At 42.1% G+C, this 10,780-nt stretch overlaps 1 protein-coding gene across 2 annotated transcripts in view; it reads left to right on the top strand.

Annotated features, from left to right (window-relative positions):
• The first annotated feature begins 686 nt into the window (after positions 1-686).
• Positions 687-10,780, top strand: part of Csde1 (cold shock domain containing E1) — a 34,860-nt gene continuing 24,766 nt past the window's right edge. Inside the window, exons 1-2 of one of the 2 annotated variants that reach the window (XM_021230934.2) lie at positions 687-842; positions 8,675-9,069. The gene's annotated coding sequence lies outside the window, so the exon portion shown is untranslated. The remainder of the gene's footprint in view (positions 843-8,674; positions 9,070-10,780) is intronic. The other variant, XM_005076536.4, reaches the window with a different exon arrangement.

The raw sequence follows: 10,780 nt of genomic DNA, 5'->3' as shown, positions 1-10,780 counted from the left end.
GAGACAGGGTTTCTTTGTATTGTTTTAGAGGCTGTCCTGGAACTTGCTCTGTAGACCAGGCTGGCCTCGAATTCACAGAGATCCGCCTGCCTCTGCCTCCTGAGTGCTGGGATTAAAAGCGTGCGCCACCAACGCCCGGCTATTTATTTGGTTTTTCGAGACAGGGGTTCTCTGTGGCTTTGTAGGTTGTCCTGGAACTCGCTCTGTAGAGAACTCAGAGATCCCCCTGCCTCTGCAGTACTGGGATTAAAGACACCAACGCCCGGCTAGCCTCGCTCATTTTTGTCTGCTGCAAGCATTGTAGTTTCTGGGAGACAAATGGTCTGTTAAGATTTTCAAACTACTTTGTTAAACCAAACTTGCCTCCAAACCAATGAAATCCATTCTAATGTAGGAGGCAGGAGAAAGAATGTCCGGTGCCTAAATTGAGACTGCAGTTTGAGGACTCCGTGAAATCGTTTTTCATAACATTCCCGGATATGCCCTCAGAACCGTTCCTTCTCAAGGTTTACCCAGGCCTTCCTGCCTGAAACATTCGGGCTTCCGAAGACCAGAGACACCTCCAGTCACTCGCCTCTCCGCCCACAGCGTCCCAGCAGAGCCAGTAGACTCCGAGATTGCTTCTGGCAGCACTCAGGGCTGACTATAAAAGCACAGTTCCCATTTTGCTCACTCGATAGCGTCACTCAGCCCTCGCGCGCAAGCGTACTAAGAGCACGCCCCCCACCTTCCCGTGCACGCGCTCGGAGCCTGCAACTCTCGCGAGAGAAGCGAGATTTATTCCTACGTACCGGGCCGTGCTGCTTATGGCGGCGCTGGAGAGGGGGCGCTGAGCTGTTGGGGTGAGTACGACCTCAGTGTCCAATGGGGGGTAGCAAGAAGCCAGACTAAGGACAGGTGAGGAGACCCTGACTAATGGGTGAGACTTTTGAGTCAAGGTGGGCACTCTTGGAATTCCGGATACGGGAGCTCTCAGTGTGAGTTCCTACTTCAGGCTTCCTCATTCGTCCCCGGTTCAACCGTCCGGACCTCATGGCAGGCCGCGGAAGCTTAGTGGGGAGTTGAGGCCCTGAGACGCGCGTGTTTGTGGTGGTGGTAGTGGTTGTGACTGAGGTGGGGGGAGGGAGCGAAAATGGAGGCTCCGACCGCAGCCAAGATGGAGGCAGAGGGTGCGGGGCTCGGGCGCGGAGGCTGCCGGGAGCTGTAGTCTGCCCTCGGCCCCCTCTGCGGCTTGGCTGGGGGAAAGGAAACTACAAGTCCCGGCGGGAGGGGCGAGGGGGTGGTGGCGCGGTCCTTTGTGTGCAGCTGGAAGAGGCCGGGGAGAAGGGCCTACTTTTTTTTTTTTTTAAGGGATCATGTCTTTCTTGGCCGTCACTTGCTTTGGGGATATGACTACGACTACCAGAGCGCAGTGCGGCAGTGGCGCCTTCTTTGTGTGTGGGTCGAGACCCCGTTCCTTCTAGGGAAAGTGCTTAGGGACACCTTCCCCCCCAGCCATAGCTGACCCTGGCGCGGCCGAATCGACATCTTTACCCACAGTCACTGAAGGCTGGGGCTCCACTCCTAACTTTGCCCCTTGACATTTGAAAAGAGAGCCGGGTCCCAGCCCGGGCACGTGTCTCCCACCCTTCTGTCTGGGGTAAATGGCATGCGTTGTGAGAGTTCCGTGATGCCCTCCCTACGTGGTGCAAGCGCTGGCCTACATTGTGCAATGAATGGCTTGGCTTTGTCGTGTATGTAGTTTCAGAGCACTACTCGGAGACAAAAGGAGACGATTTTACCATCGAATGTTTCAGCAGCATGAAATCTTAGTGCCACGGTTCTTTTGCTTTAAAGAGTTTTCCTTGGAAACACCTGTGTGGCTGGTCTTTAACTTGACTCAGGTGAGCGGAGAGTACTCCCGAAAACAGGCTTCCCACTGCAGAAAACAATCTGAACATTATTAGGCTACCTAGTTTCCTTATTTTGCAACTAAAATGAGTGAACAGTGCTATTTAAGCAGTTGAGGGGGACGTCCGGCAGAAGGAGACGCAGTAGTGGTAGTTGAGCTGAACAATTACAATTCTGTTAGGCTGCTGTTCACAGAGCTGCCCAGTTTGTTTTTCTTTCCTTTATTGAGACTGCAGCCCAAGCTTGCCTTGAACTGGCTGTCCAGCCTCCACCTCTAGTCTGCTTGCTCCAACCTACTTTTTAAAATTTAAGTTCTAAATTATAGGGTATTCAAGTTCCGTGTGTTGTCGTCTTTTTTGTTGTTGTTATTTTTTGGAGATAGAGCCTCATTGTGTAGCCTTGGCTGGCCTTGAAGTCACAGATCTGCCTGTCCCTGCCTCCCAAGTGCTAGGATGAAAGGCGTGTGCCACCATGTCTGATGCTCATTTCTCATTTTGAGGTACTAGAAGGCAACCTTAATACTAAATTGAGAGGCAGTATAATTATTCACGTGGATAAGAGGACCAAGTACATAAGCAGCCAAATACTCCTGTGTATGAGTGTAAAATTTAGGGGGTGCCCGGGCGTTGGTGGCGCACGCCTTTAATCCCAGCACTCGGGAGGCAGAGGCAGGCAGATCTCTGAGTTCGAGGCCACCCTGGTCTACAGAGCGAGTTCCAGGACAGCCTCCAAAACAATATGGAGAAACCCTGTCTCGTAAAACCAAAAAAAAAAAAAAAAAAAGTGGTGATGTGGCACACTTTTGATCTCAGCACTAGGGAGGCAGAGGCAGGCAAATTTCTTAGTTCAAGGCCAGCCTGGTTGACAAATCTAGTTTCAGGACAGTCAAGGATACACAGACCATGTCTTGAAAAAACAAAAACAAAGAGCTTAGATATAATAATGTTTATCCTTATTTCTTTTTAGTCTTATAACTAAAATAAAAAAGAAGAGATGGTAGCAGTTTGAATTGCAGCTGCTCTGGATGTTTACCGTCAAGACGAGTATTTATAGCAGCTGAGTTGAAAAGCAAAGTATTTGAAGTACAGAAGATATGTTTTCTTTTTTTGTAAATAAGTTCTGACTTAGTGTAACCTTAAGTGGTTGAGAATTGTGGTAAATTTCCAACAAATGAAAATTGTGAAAACTGGCTTGTTTTTCTTTCACCCATTTTCCCTCCCCTACCTTCAGGTAACCTCTCAGTCATCCCTTTTTTATCTAGCATAAACCTTAGTTTTGACCATTTTGAAGTTGTTCAGTGACATTAATTATATTCCTATTGCTATGAGGGCTGTACCTTTCTCAATAAGATAGATATAGAAATTCCTTTTGGATGAGTTTTTAAGTAGTAAAAAAATTAGGACTGTGTTGCAAAATAAAGTAGAAATGTTGATAAGACACAAAGAATTGCTGTGCCTTAGAAACCTTTTATAAAAACAAATGGAGACTCATTTTGAGATCCTTTGCCCAAGGAGGCTTAGAGAGGAGGATCTCGAGTTAGCAGGCATCAAGGGCTGCATAGGGAGACCTATTTTCACAAAACGACACAAATTCAGAACTTTCCACATTGGTTTCAACTTGATTTATATGGTCAAACTGCTGTGCTGGGAGTAATTTGTTTTCCCTCTTGAATCATATTCTGAGACAAGGTCTCAACTGTAGTCAAGTCAGTCTGCTTCTGTCTTTTGAATGCTGGCTTTAAAGGCATGTGCCACCACTTCTAAGGCATTTGTTTTGAAGTACCTTTTTTTTTTTTTTTTACCAGACAGGGTTTCTCTGTATTGTTTTGTAGGCTATCAGTCCAGCCCAGCCTCCTCCCAGAGATCCGCCTGCCTCCCGAGTGCTGGGATTACAGGCGTGCGCCACCACCACCCGGCCCTTGAAGTACCTTTTATCCACACGGGATTTAGAAATTCCCCTTGTCAGACATTAGATATTTTCTACTTGAATGTGGTAATACAGAATTAAAACAATGCAAGGCTTTAGAAATATTTAATATGTCCTTTAATGCTAAAGTACAGCATTAATATAACATTGGAAATAAATGTATCTACTGTTTCTCAACATCAAGGTAAACTACCCATAAATGTGGCATTTCTGTTTCTCTAACTTAGTAACTGCAAACTCGAGTGAGCAGCTACAAGTTCTATTGAGCAAATCTTTGCTGGATATTACCTTCTTTTATAGTTGGAATCTCTGCCCAGTAAACTTACTTCTGTTTTATAAGGCATGCTTTCCTTCTCTAATTGATGGCTTATTCTGCAGCATGGTAGCTTCTAAGCTACATTTAAAATGTAAGTTTTGAGCTGGGCATGGTGGCATAGCCTTTGGTTGAAGCAGTTGGGAGGCAGAGGCAGGTCGATCTCTGAGTTTGAGGCCATCCTGGTCTACAGAGGGAGTTCTGGGACTGCACAGAGAAACTTTGTAAAAACAAAACAAAAGTTGAACTGAAATACACTATAATTATAAACTAACTGACTTCAAGAATGTAAGAGTTTTGATTAATTAGGTCCATTACATGTGGACATTAACATTTTTAGTATAACTAAATTAAGGCAAGTTTTTGTTTTGACTTTATTTCTAGAATTTTTTTTTGTTTTTTGTTTTTAGAGACAGGGTTTCTCTGTATTGTTTTGGAGGCTGTCCTGGAACTAGCTCTATAGACCAGGCTGGCCTCGAACTCACAGAGATCCTCCTGCCTCTGCCTCCCAAGTGCTGGGATTAACGCCCTGCTATTTCTAGAAAAAATTAAATTACAAATGTATCATATTGGGGATATAGTTTAGTGTTTGGCTGATATGCTCAAAGTCCTGGGTTCAGTCCCCAGTAGAGTGGAAACTCCGTATAGAAGCATAAACCTATAATCCCAGCATTCAGTAGAAAGGCAGGAAAAGGAATATTACAAGTTCAAGATGATCTAAAAAATAAGATATATAATCCCAGCACTCGGGAGGCAGAGGCAGGCAGATCTCTGAGTTCGAGGCCGGGCTGGACTGTGACAGCCTCCATAACAATACAGAGAAACCCTGTCTTGTAAAACCAAAAAAAAAAAGAGCCGGGCGTTGGTGGCTCACGCCTTTAATCCCAGCACTCGGGAGGCAGAGGCAGCCGGATCTCTGTGAGTTCGAGGCTGGGCTGGACTGACAGCCTCCAAAACAATACAGAGAAACCCTGTCTCGTAAAAACCAAAAAAAAAAAAAAAAAAAAAGATAATAGTATAGAGTAGATTTTTGTTTAGTAATTTCTTCAACTTCCCACCCTGACTGTTGAATTTAATAGCAGTTACATGTTATATGCAAAAATTTAAATGTCCTAGTATCCAGGTTATTAACAGCTCAGCATTAACTAAATATATACTAAAGGATAGTTGAATCGATACTTATTTTAGTTTCCCCCTTAATAGGTGGTGATTTAGATTTTTTGGGTTTAGACCTAGTTGTCCTGGAGCTCTATAGACTAGGCTGGTCTCAAACTCATAGATCTGCCTGCCTCTACTTCCTGAGTGCTGGGACTAGAGGTGTGTGCCGACACCGCTTGACTGTTGGTTTCTTCAAGACAGGGTTTCTATCCTGTAACCTACTCTGTATACCAGGCTGGGCTTGAACTCAGATCCACTTGCTTCCAGCATGAGTCAGGTTCAAAGGCATGCAACACAATGCCCAGCAATTTAGATTTTATTGTTTGTAGCTAAAGCTTATCATCAGTCTTAATTTCAAAAGTTAAGGGAGTTTAGGTATAGCTCAATAGTATAGAGCGTTTGCCTAGCATGGTTAATATTTCTAGTTCAGTTTTCACCACCACAAAACACAAATGAGGAAGAAAACAAAAATGGTTCAGGCAAATCACAGCTTCTATGCTTCAGTTGTGGTACATTTGAACTTAAAACCAGCTAATGAATCAGATTTGAACTGAGAAGGTAAGGATTTTATTCATAATCACACACAACCCTATGGAAAAAAATTTTTTTGGGAGGAGGGTGTTGAGACAGGGTTTCTCTGTGGCTTTGGAGGTTGTCCTGGAACTAGCTCTTGTAGACCAAACTGGTCTCAACTCAGAGATCTGTCTGCCTCTGCCTCTTGAGTGCTGGGATTAAAGGCATGTGCCACCACCGCCCACTCGTTAGAAAATATTCTAAGTATGGTATTCAATGAAATGTCTGGCAGTAGAGATTCTGACCAATTTGTGTCTTTTTTCCTCTAAAAAAAGGAGGTACTTCCTGCAGGAAGTGGGTTAGGTGTTCTGCACACTGGTTTAGTTTTTCATTTTCATTCTCTCCATGTAAATGCTGTCATATACTCAATTTGCCAGAATTATAAACTGAGTGGGCACAATGGTACAGGGTCTTATTCCATTTCTTGGGAGGCAGAGGGAGACTGATCTGAGTTCTAGGTTAGCCTCCCTAGTAGATTCGAGACCATCAGAGGTTACTTACTAAGAATCTTGTCTTTAAAAAACCAAATCTTTTGACATATTTTAGATGGATTTATTACCACATAGATAAATTCCTTAAGTCTATATTAACTTCTGCTAAACCTTTGAGATAACCCTGTAGGAAATAATAATAATAGGACAGGTGTTGATTATTTTAAAGCAGGTGCCAGTCAGAATAACGATTTAGTAAAATTCCTTTTAACTCTTAAAATAACATGACATAATATTGATAGTAATGATACTGTTTCCCTGTGGAACATTGGTGGAAAGAGTTGAATATCAACAGGTAGACTCATTTGTTCTCTACTCTTGAAACTGTTTAGCTTTGGAGGAATAAAGGGAAATGGATTTGTTTTCGGGAGCTAAAGGAGTCAACACCACTGATGAATGATAATATTATTTGAAATAGCTAGCCAATGTTATATATTATATGTATATATATAATATATATATATTGGGAGGATATATATATGTATATATAAATGCTTTACCAATACCTACAAGTTCTTCAGTTTTAATTTGGTTGAAAACCATTCAGTTACTTATAAATCTCATAAATAAGATACTAATTTACCTACTCAATTCTTGTTTGTTGTAAGTTTGTGTTTAATATATATTGCTAGGCCTCATTCAAGATGAGTTCTGCAGTACTTTGGTGTGGATTGTAGGAGTTTTGATTATCAGACAGTTAGTAACATGATTTATCACCCTGCCTCTGCCTGCCCAAGTGCTGAGATTAAAGGCATGCACCATCACTGCCTGGCTGACATTGTTTTTCTTTTTTCCAGTAACACATGTGATTTTGTTGTAGTTTGTTTATTGGGGGGGCATTGGTTGGTGGCAAGCATAACTAACTACTAATAGATTTCCCCAGCCCCCACTGTAGTTTTTAAAATTTTTTAAATCATTTTATGAGGCTAGGCAGTGGTGTGGCCCAACTTTAATCCCAGCACCTGAGTTGGAGGCCAACCTGGTCTACAGAGTGAGTTCCAGGACAACCAGGACTGTTACACAGAGAAACCCTGTCTAAACCCCCCAAATTATTTTATGTATATTGATAGTTTTATTTACATGTATGTCTTTATACCATATGTGTGTCTTTTGCCCATGGAGGCTAGGAGAGAGTGTGATTTTTTTTTTTCCCTGGAACTGGAGTTACAGGCCACTGTGCCTGTGCTGGAAATAAATAGAACCTGGGTCCTCTGACTGGAAGAACAGCCAGTACTCTTAACTGCTGGTAGTTGTCTTGCTATCCTCAACAGTATTGCTCTTAATCTTGGGTTTGGGGCTCTGTAAATAATTTTTTTTTTGGAGACAGGGTTTCTCTGTGTAGCTTTGTAGATCAGGCTTCCCAAGTGCCAGGATTAAAGGGGTGCACCACCAAAGCCCAGCTGTAAATAATCTTAAGGTATTAAGATAAATCCCTATGCCAAATATGCTTCTTTTGAAGATGAGATGAGTTTTGATTGAGTAATTAAGGCCTCATATTTTTTTTTTTTTTTTTGGTTTTACAAGACAGGGTTTCTCTATATTGTTTTGGAGGCTGTCGGTCCAGCCTGGCCTCGAACTCACAGAGATCCGGCTGCCTCTGCCTCCCCAGTGCTGGGATTAAAGGCGTGCGCCACCAACACCCAGCTAGCCTTACCTCTTCTTAAAACAAAAAAGTGAAACTCAAGAGATCACCTTTTAATGGTTAAGGGAAACCTGCTGCTAAACCTAACCTGAGTTGTTTGATTGCAGAACCCACATGTTGGGAGGAGAGAATTGGCTTCTATGGGTTGTTTGGCCTTATACCCTTCCCCACATACATACATACTGACAACTCCCTCCAGTAAATAAATGTAATTATAATTTGTGTTTGTTTGTATGAGACAGGGTCTCTATAGTCCTGGCTGTCTTGGAATTGTGGACATGTCCCACCAAATCTAGGTCACCTTATATTTCTAGACTAGTATATGGTATGCAGCACCCAGCCTAGAAGCTGAATTTTGTGTCATTTGAGTTTTCTCCAGTGTAAGCTCCAATGGGGAGTTATTTTATATGTTCCATAAAACCTAACACACTTCTGGGTTTCTCTAAGATGCTTGTCCTAGCTGAATACTATATTGTGTAACTTGCAGGTGATCAGGGGAAGGGGTTAGCAGGACTTCGGAATAATTTGGGGTCTTGGCAGAGGATATAAGCAGTTCTCACTTCCACTCTCCAAGAGTGAGTGCTTTCAAGTTATTTGCATCACTGGGCTGTGATTCTAAGCCTCCAACCCTCTGCCCCTGGTTGTCTTTTAGCTGTGCTTTGTCTTTGTTTCTACCTCCAGTATGAAGTGTAACGGAACAGACTTTACCACCTGAAACTGCTGCTTCAAGTTCAGATCAGGCAAGGAACAGACCCGGAACAACCAGCAACACCAAAGAAGAGTACACAAGTTGAAGACACAACACTTGATCTGAAACAAGAAGTTTGTGCCTACTCAACAGCTTTGAAAGAGCACTTCCCAACGCTGCTAGTAGTCTTTGTTTTCTTCAGTGCTGTACTGTGAGATTGCCCGGTGCAGCAGCAGTTGTATTCTTTATTAGCTTGATAGATCATTTCCTCTCGCTCTTTTTTTTTTTTTTTTTTAAATACTAGCAACTTTCATCCTTTGGAACTTGTGCTGCAAAAGAAAAGTCAGCAAATACTACTGAAAGTGCAATATTTGATTATCACTGCGAGGTGAGTTTACATTTTCATGGGTTAAGAATATATATAAACTGGATGTGGTTGTGTATGGATGGATCATTTACATACTTACTGTAAGTTTACTGTTAGAAATTGCTAGTACTGGAGTATGATAGTGAAAGTAACAGTTCTCAGGACAGGACTGTATTGAGCAGTCCAGTTACAGTCAAGAGTAGTTTCTGGAGTGTCTAGAGTAACTGAATAGGGAAGCTTTTTGGAGCCAGGTTGTAAAAAGTACAGAATATTGGCTCTGTTCAATATGTATGAGAACCATTGGATGGTTATTAACAGCTTTAATGCTTTTTTCCCCTCCAAAGGCAAGATAGTTGGGTTCCTTTGGATTCATTTGAGAGGTAATTTGAAGATGAGAGGATCTGCTGAGAGCAAAGAATACAGTTGAGACAAAGGCCAGTGTATAGATGGAGAAACAGGCAGGCAAGTGGGATTCTATTCGTCAGAGAATCGTGTAACAGGCTCAGCGTGAAGGAAAACCTAGGGAGAACAGACAGACATAGTCCATCCAGTTGTCCAAACTAAAAAGAATGTTGGTCATTTACTGAAATGTGGACTTTGTGTCAGAGCTTGTTGAAATGAGGACCGATAATTTGTAGTCAGAAGTCAAAGCTACTAGTATGGAATGTTAAACAGTTATTGAAGGAATTAGGGTTATAAAGAGCAATTTTTCTTTTTAGTTTCTAGATTTTCTAAAATGTAAAGTCTAAGTAGGTATCAGAAAACTCACACTACTTTACTACCATGAAAGTATATGAACCTGTTAGCTCCATCAGTTTTTTGTTCTTTTTTGTTGTGTTTTTTTTTTGTTGTTGTTGCTTATTTTTTGAGACAGGGTTTCTCTGTGTAGCTTTAGAGATCCACCTGTCTCTGTTTCACAAGTGCTGGGATTAAAGGTGTGTGCCACCACCACCTGACTTTTTTTGTTTGTTTTTATTTTTAAGATTTTTTAAAGTTTTATTTATTTATTATTTATTATTTGGAAGACCAGAAGAGGGCACCAGATCTCATTATAGATGGTTGTGAGCCAACACATTGCTGGGAATTGAACTCAGGACCTCTGGAAGAGCAATCAGTGCTCTTAACCTCTGAGACATCTCTCCAGCCTCAGACTTGTTTTGTTTTTGAGACATGGTGTTTCTGTGTAACCCTGGCTGTACTGGAACTTGTGGAGCTGACTGGTCTCAAACTCAGATCTGCCTCTGCTTCTCAGGTGCTGGTATTAAAATCATGAACCACCACAGCTTGACTGTCAGAGGGCTTTTTAGTCATTGACAACTCAAAAATTCCCAGAGTTTTGAAAAATTAACTCATTGATTTGTTCATTTGTTGTAGAACCTTTTTATAGTTAAAACGAGTGAGTACATCCATACCATCCAATGATGAAACTCCTAAGGGTATAGCCAAACAAACAGTGGTAGTTCTCAAAGAAAATCATGTTCTGGTAATTTAGTTCTATAATTTTACTTAAATTCTTTAATACCACTATAAAGTTAACTGCATATTTTCCTTAGATGAGTGTAAAGCTTTGCACATATTAAAAAAATCAAAAGCCCAGCCGGGAGTTGGTGACCCACTCCTTTAAGCCCAGCACTCGGGAGGCAGAGGCAGGCGAATCTCTGTGAGTTCGAGGACAGCCTGGTCTACCAAGCGTTCTCAGGACAGACTCTAAAACAATACAGAGAAACCCTGT

This window comes from Mesocricetus auratus, unplaced genomic scaffold (assembly GCF_017639785.1).
Source record: "Mesocricetus auratus isolate SY011 unplaced genomic scaffold, BCM_Maur_2.0 Super-Scaffold_100009, whole genome shotgun sequence".
Taxonomy (NCBI): domain Eukaryota; kingdom Metazoa; phylum Chordata; class Mammalia; order Rodentia; family Cricetidae; genus Mesocricetus; species Mesocricetus auratus.
The sequence above is the reverse complement of the archived record's forward strand: the minus strand, read 5'-3'. Positions and strand labels throughout refer to the sequence as shown.